The sequence below is a fragment of the Camponotus vicinus genome, unplaced genomic scaffold (assembly GCF_025532165.1).
Source record: "Camponotus vicinus isolate PSW18456_S1 unplaced genomic scaffold, iyCamVici1.0 SCAF_7, whole genome shotgun sequence".
NCBI classification, from domain to species: Eukaryota; Metazoa; Arthropoda; class Insecta; order Hymenoptera; family Formicidae; genus Camponotus; species Camponotus vicinus.
In genome coordinates this window covers 18,292,506-18,299,771 of record NW_028141979.1, presented here as the reverse complement: position 1 = coordinate 18,299,771, position 7,266 = coordinate 18,292,506, and positions in this window count along the sequence as shown.

The following is a 7,266-nucleotide window of genomic DNA, read 5'->3' as shown; positions in this document are numbered from 1 at the left end:
AGCGGCATATAATTTATCCGCCGACATAAGAGATAAATGCTCTTCATTAATGAGCATATTTAAAGCTGTTTCTCCTCTAGTTTTTAATGCAGACTTAAATACACAAATAGCATTAACGGAAACCGTTGAAAAGCTATTACGTGTTTTCGTTTTTAAATTGTTCAAAAGAGAAAACATTCTCTCAGGATCGGCATTAGAATTCGGAAGCGTTCGAATAGTATTTATAATATTCGTTAAATTGGAATATTTAGGAACATTATTCGTGTGCCGACGTTGTAAAATTGCTTTCCACATATTGTCAAAATTTAATTTAGAAAAATTTTGTTTTTCTTCCACTGTAAGGTCTGATGCTAATGCAATCCAATCTTTTTTTAAAGCATCTTCATCAAAACCGCCGAAAGTTTTAGCTACGAGAGAAACATCATCAAATGATGTTTGTCTATTATTATCGAATAAACTTACAGATGGTTGAAAAACTTGTAACTTTAATAAAAATTCATTATTTATAGGTAACCTTTTACAAATTTCTTCTGCAGCACTCACATAAAATGTTAAACAGTTCTCTCGAACAATTTTAACTATGTTTATGTGATCTTTCAACGTTAATTCGTTCAGATATTCCTCACAATCTGATCCCAAAATAATTTCATTAATAGGTTTTTGATTTTCTTTTAATGAGAATATAATATTTGAAGAAAATGGTTTTAAATATTCTTCTTTTATAAAATTTCCACAGATTTGGAAAAGAAAGTTTTTAGATTTTGGCTGCAATAAATGGATTCTCATTTCTGACGCTTGAAAGAATGCATTAAATGCGTTAAAAAAATTTAAAACATTTAAAAAAAAGAAAATAAGCTTTTATCTCTATGTTGTTCATCATAGATAATAAATATTTTCCAGAATTTGTTTTTTCACTCGCAACCATTTCAGTAAGAAAATATTTAATTGTATCCCAAGATTCAAGAAGTCGTTCGATGCATAAATAATGAGAAAGCCAGCGTGTGTCACATAATTTTAATATTTTGTGATTTGTTTCTTGGAAACATTCACAAAATTCGCGAAAAATAGCTGTTCGTTTTGGACTGCTATTTAAATATTTTGCAATTTTTTTTAAAAATTCATCGCAATATGCAGGCATTTTGGAACAAGCAGCATGCGCTGCTAATGCGGAGGAATGGCACGCGCATGAAAATGTTAAAACATGTGGGCATATTTCTTCCAATTTTTTTTTAAACGATAAATGTTTCCCTGTCATGACGGAAGCATTGTCGCATGATAGGGCAACAATATTTAAAAATGGTATCTGTAATTTCCACATTTCACTTTTAAATGCATTGAACAACTTTTCTGCGCTTGAATCTTTGGCATCAATATTTATTAATTTAACTAATTGCGAGCGAACATCTAATGTCTCCGGATCAACGTATCGGACAAAAAAAGTCATCCATTTATTATTAGTGAGATCAGATGTTTCATCGATAAATATCGAAAATTTTGTGTTTTGAATAATATTGACAACACGATTAGTCTCAACCGGGCATACAACGTTTGTAATAATATTTGTACATTTTGTTCGGCCCATACTCATACTATTCAACACATTAGGATCTTTTCCTATATCTTGGAAAAAATTAAGAATTTCTTTGCCGTTTGATAAGGAATATTTTTCTCGGCAATTAATGCGGCATATCTGATTTCCGCTGATTTCTTACGCTCATCAAAAGATAAAAGTGATTCATTAATTTGTATATTTGAATCCTCATTCGAAACTCTTGTTTCAATATAATTTTTTTCTTTATTTATATGAACATTAGATTCTGCGTGACGATAGATTTGCCATAAACCGCCAGCGATAGATTTATCACAAATCGAACAAAAAAATAAGCTTGCATCATGTGGCACTTCACGTAACCAACATTTAAATTGCTGAATTTCTAACCATTTTTGTTGAAATTTTGATTTACGCAATTTTTTTATTGGCGAATCAACATTATTATTATTATCAGTTAGCGTATTTACCTTAATATTATTTTTGTGATACGCAGAATCCGCATGTCTTGATAGTGTTGAATTGCACGAATAATTATTATTGCATATACTACAATAATAAAGACTATCGTCGGATGGTACTTTGCGTATCCAAGATTTATATCAATCATCACTAAGCCAAGCTTCTAAAAAATTTCGCTTACGTTTTTTGGTTAATTTATCACACATTTTGATTATCTATTCTTAACTTAATTTATTTTCTCGTCGGCACAATATCACCAATCTTTTGTCGATTGCTTTGAACTGTCTTTTGACTGGGTCACGAACGTATTCGCAAGACAAGCACAGTCAACAGTCAACAATCAACAATTAGTCGATAACAGTCGACATGAGTCGAGAAAAAAACAATGTCAAACACATATAATATTTTAAATATATATTTGGATATACAGAGTGTCCCAGATCACCCGTACATCCCTTTTAAAATGAAAATAAATGGCTTTTATCAAAAATTGCGAACAATTTTTAAGTAAATCGGGTACGCTCTATCAAATGGTGATATTTTAAACTTCTGATTCCGACTTCCGAAATACGCCATCCGCATCGGAAGTCGAATTTTTTTAGAGGTACATGGTACTTTTTATTACAGATTCGAATTGTACATGAAAAAATAAGAAACTTTTGTATCAAACGTTTTTTCTGAAACGTATTTTTTTTTTAAATGTTTTAAATTTTTTTAACGCATTTAATGCATTCTTTCAAGCGTCAGAAACGAGAATCCATTTATTGCAGCCAAAATCTAAAAACTTTCTTTTCCAAATCTGTGGAAATTTTATAAAAGAAGAATATTTAAAACCATTTTCTTCAAATATTATATTCTCATTAAAAGAAAATCAAAAACCTATTAATGAAATTATTTTGGGATCAGAATGTGAGGAATATCTGAACGAATTAACGTTGAAAGATCACATAAACATAGTTAAAATTGTTCGAGAGAACTGTTTAACATTTTATGGGACTGCTGCAGAAGAAATTTGTAAAAGGTTACCTATAAATAATGAATTTTTATTAAAGTTACAAGTTTTTCAACCATCTGTAAGTTTATTCGATAATAATAGACAAACATCATTTGATGATGTTTCTTTCGTAGCTAAAACTCTCGGCGGTTTTGATGAAGATGCTTTAAAAAAAGAATGGATTGCATTAGCATCAGACAGTGGAAGAAAAACAAAATTTTTCTAAATTAAATTTTGACAATATGTGGAAAGCAATTTTACAACGTCGGCACACGAATAGTGTTTCTAAATATTTCAATTTAACGAATATTATAAATACTATTCGGACGCTTCCGAATTCTAATGCCGATCCTGAGAGAATGTTTTCTCTTTTGAACAATTTAAAAACGAAAACACGTAATAGCTTTACAACGGTTTCCGTTAATGCTATTTGTGTGTTTAAGTCCGCATTAAAAACTAGAGGAGAAACAGCTTTAAATATGGTCATTAATGAAGAGCATTTATCTCTTATGTCGGCGGATAAATTATATGCCGCTAATAAAAACAATTTAAAAGTCCATGCGGATGCTGACGTAGCAGGCTCTTCCTGCGATAAATAATTTTAAAATAAATTTTTATATATATCACTTAAAAAATAAGTGTGTAAAGATATATATATATATATATATATATATATATATATATACAGGGTGACCCATTTTAACTTAGGCAGCCAAATAACTCGAAAAATAAGCAAGATAGAGAAAAATGTTTTAGACAAAAGTTGTATGGTTTCGAGGGGGCCATAAGATGGTATCATTGGTTTGACCTTGAAGAGTCATTTGAAGGTCACGTGAAGGTCACTTCAATTTTTTTAAATGGAATACCCTATATATTTTTGTACATTCTTGTAGCTTATTTCGAGAGCTTTCCAAAACACTATAATTAAGTACCTTTCTGTTAAGTACTTTTTGAGTTATGATGCTTGAAATAATTTCTTAATTTTACATAAACCGTAAAATATCTTGTAAAATATTCATTTTTCGATTATCTTACCTTAATACTTTTATGTACAAAATAATGAGAGGAATCAATTGGTGTAAAGAAAACACATAGTTGTTTTTAAGAAAAAATATGGAATTGTTAATTGCAAATTACATATTTTTTCTTCGAAACAACTATGTGTTTTCTTTACACCAATTGATTCCTCTCATTATTTTGTACATAAAACTATTAAGGTAAGGTAATCGAAAAATGAATATTTTACAAGATATTTTACGGTTTATGTAAAATTAAGAAATTATTTCAAGCCTCATAACTCAAAAAGTACTTAACGAAAATGTACTTAATTATAGTGTTTTGGAAAGCTCTCGAGATGAGCTACAAGAATGTACAAAAATATATAGGATGTTCCATTTAAAAAAATTGAAGTGACCTTCACGTGACCTTCAAATGACTCTTCAAGGTCAAACCAATGATACCATCTTATGGCCCCCTCGAAACCATACAACTTTTGTCTAAAACATTTTTCTCTATCTTGCTTATTTTTCGAGTTATTTGGCTGCCTAAGTTAAAATAGGTCACCCTGTATATATACAGGGTGAGCCATTTTAATTAACGCACGCAATTATTTCGGAAACAAAGCATTTTAGAGAAAAATGTTTCAGACAAAAGTTTTATGGTTTCGAGGGGGCCATAAGATGGTATCATTAGTTTGACCTTGAAGAGTTATTTGAAGGTCACATGAAGGTCACCTTCAATTTCTTAAGTGCAACCTACTATTTGTCATTGCATATTCTTGTAGCTTATCTCGTGAGCTTTCCAAAACACTATAATTAAGTACCTTTTCGTTAAGTACTTTTTGAGTTATGAGGCTTGAAATAATTTCTTAATTTTACATAAACCGTAAAATATTTTGTAAAATATTCATTTTTCGATTATCTTACCTTAATACTTTTACGTACAAAATAATGAGAGGAATCAACTGGTGTAAAGAAAACACATAGTTGTTTTGAAGAAAAAATATATAATTTGCAATTAACAATTCCATATTTTTTCTTAAAAACAACTATGTGTTTTCTTTACACCAATTGATTCCTCTCATTATTTTGTACATAAAAGTATTAAGATAAGATAATCGAAAAATGAATATTTTACAAGATATTTTACGGTTTATGTAAAATTAAGAAATTATTTCAAGCCTCATAACTCAAAAAGTACTTAACGAAAAGGTACTTAATTATAGTGTTTTGGAAAGCTCTCGAGATAAGCTACAAGAATATGCAATGACAAATAGTAGGTTCCATTTAAGAAATTGAAGGTGACCTTCATGTGACCTTCAAATAACTCTTCAAGGTCAAACCAATGATACCATCTTATGGCCCCCTTGGAACCATAACACTTTTGTCTGAAACATTTTTCTCTAAAATGCTTTGTTTCCGAAATAATTGCGTGCGTTAATTAAAATGGCTCACCCTGTATATAAATATATATATATATACATATATGTATATATATATATATATATATATATATATATATATATATTGTTACGTCCCTGGTTCGGGTCGCGGTCGAGTCCGTCGTGGAACGAGAAGAAGTCCGGGGGATCTAAGCTGCCTCACCCACGGTTTTTGACCCGTGGTTTTCCCGTGGGTCTTCGGGCGAATGCCGAGGCAGGGGCCTGAGGAGTTCTCTTGGGAGAACGGAGAGTCCACGGGAAGATACCCCCCTCTTGCCTGAAGATTTTTCTCTAAGGAGAAAATCAATGAAGTCGTTGGAATCTGCGAAGTCGTTTGATCCCAAGAAGACGTGTGGTTCGGTAACCTGCAACAGCAGTTCAGGGAGAACATGGAGACACGTCGGGAGCTGAAATACGACGAGATTCCTTTGAAGACTTACCACAACGTGATTGTCGGGACGACAATCTTTCGAGAGGGGAGCAAGTGTTACGTCCCTGGTTCGGGTCGCGGTCGAGTCCGTCGTGGAACGAGAAGAAGTCCGTTGTCAAGAGGTTGTTGACAGCGGCGGCTGTCATTTTAGTCTGGAGCCAGCTGTCAGGCTGTGTGGACGCGTTTCTCTTACGAGTCGATCCGTGTTATTATTATTGTGTATTTACGTTCTGAGTTACCGTTTGTGTTGTAATTGTGCAGTGCATTAAAGTTCATTAGTTTTCTTAAGTGCTTGTTTATTTAGCGCGTCCCGCGAGCGGCCGATCTCTTTACCGCGCGACTTCGATATCTATCGAAGTCCCCGCCCCGGGCGTAACAATATATATATATATGTATGTATGTATGTAAGGAAATGTGAAATAATATTTTGAACTTTTATCAATTAGAAAATTGATTATATTTTATTATTTTATTATAATTTTATTTTTTATTTTTATTTATTATTTATCATTATTTTATTTTATTTTAATTTTATTTTTATTATTATTCATTTATTAAATTTTTTACATTTCCTTTTTAACGGAAGAGACCATCACCTTCTCGCGGTTTCCGTTGAGCAACAAGATGTACGTCATACATTAATACAAAATAATAATAAAAAATACAATTCTATTAAAATAAATTTAAATATTTTATTACAATTATTTTTTTAAAGAAATTTTTTTCAATAAAAAAGCGTACATATTGGCCGAGTGGAAAAATTTAGATAAAAATTGAGATAAAAATATGTTAGATAAAAATTTAGATAAAAATATGTAAAATTTGTTTTTGTATATGTTATATTCTCTTTCTTAAACAACATATGAACTTTTATAAAAAATAAATCAATAGGGAAATATTATGCGTGATAATAAGTATCGCTGCGATACTTGCAACGATGCAACTTGCATCGCCAACTCGCCAGCTCGAGATTTCGAGGATCATATAGCTATTGTATTCAGAGAGATAGGTAAGATACACTAGACCTCTCAGGAGAGAAGGGGATAAAAGCTAATCTATCCGTCTTCCTCTGTAAACCGAAGATGACAGAATGTCGAGCGTACACGGATGAGAGCTTATGCCTTAGTGTGCGAAAGTGGTGCGGATACAAATCGTGCCGCCGCTGGACGCAACGTGTGCAATCTGGTAGCCTTGTATAGTATAGATGTCTGTGGTTCTAACTCTGGTCCTCTCAGGGGGGTGGCGCAAGGGGAACCGGGGTGCGGGCGGGAGTAACGTCACACGCGGGGAAGGAGGAACTGCGGCGCGCGGCGAGTGACGTCACGCGCGGGGAAGGAGGATCCGCGATGCGAGCGATGGACGAGGGGGTCCGCGCGGGAAAGGGGATCCGC